The following is a 611-nucleotide window of genomic DNA, read 5'->3' as shown; positions in this document are numbered from 1 at the left end:
GATTGTCAACCAAGGGGCCAATTAATGGCAATTAGCCTGATTGCTGAACATAAACAACCAGCTTGCTGTTAACATACCCAGTGCTTATTGGGACAACCCAAATTCATTTTAATTACATAATGCCAGTATGAGAATAATAATACTCAGTTGTTAGATCCTACATTTTATATTGCTAATTCTACTTGGATGAATTACTTCCAGAAAGCAAATGTAAGAGGACAGTGAGTCCTTTCCTCTCATGTGTGCATTAATTAGCACCAATTTGTTTGAGGAGGGGAACTGTCTCAGGAGACCTGAATTTGAGAAAATGAAAGCCATATTATTTGTAATTAACCATGAGACAAAGAAATGTCTGATATCCCAGAGTTTTTTGCTATATTAGAATTCTTTTAAGGGAATTATATAGTCTGTCTTTATTTACATAAAATGTCTCAAGGAGGACTATGTTCGTTTTGAATGAAAAGATGAAGGTAGAAAGATTTCAAGCATTTGATTGGCTTAATTAAACCCATAAAACTTATTCTGTGCTATCCTAGGTGATATGGCTGTGAGGAAGAGGAGAGGAAAGAACTAAGCTCGTTTTCTTTTGCAGCTGCAGCTGTGATCCTCAG

This window comes from Gracilinanus agilis, chromosome 2 (assembly GCF_016433145.1).
Source record: "Gracilinanus agilis isolate LMUSP501 chromosome 2, AgileGrace, whole genome shotgun sequence".
In the NCBI taxonomy this organism is placed as follows: Eukaryota; Metazoa; Chordata; class Mammalia; order Didelphimorphia; family Didelphidae; genus Gracilinanus; species Gracilinanus agilis.
The sequence above is the reverse complement of the archived record's forward strand: the minus strand, read 5'-3'. Positions refer to the sequence as shown.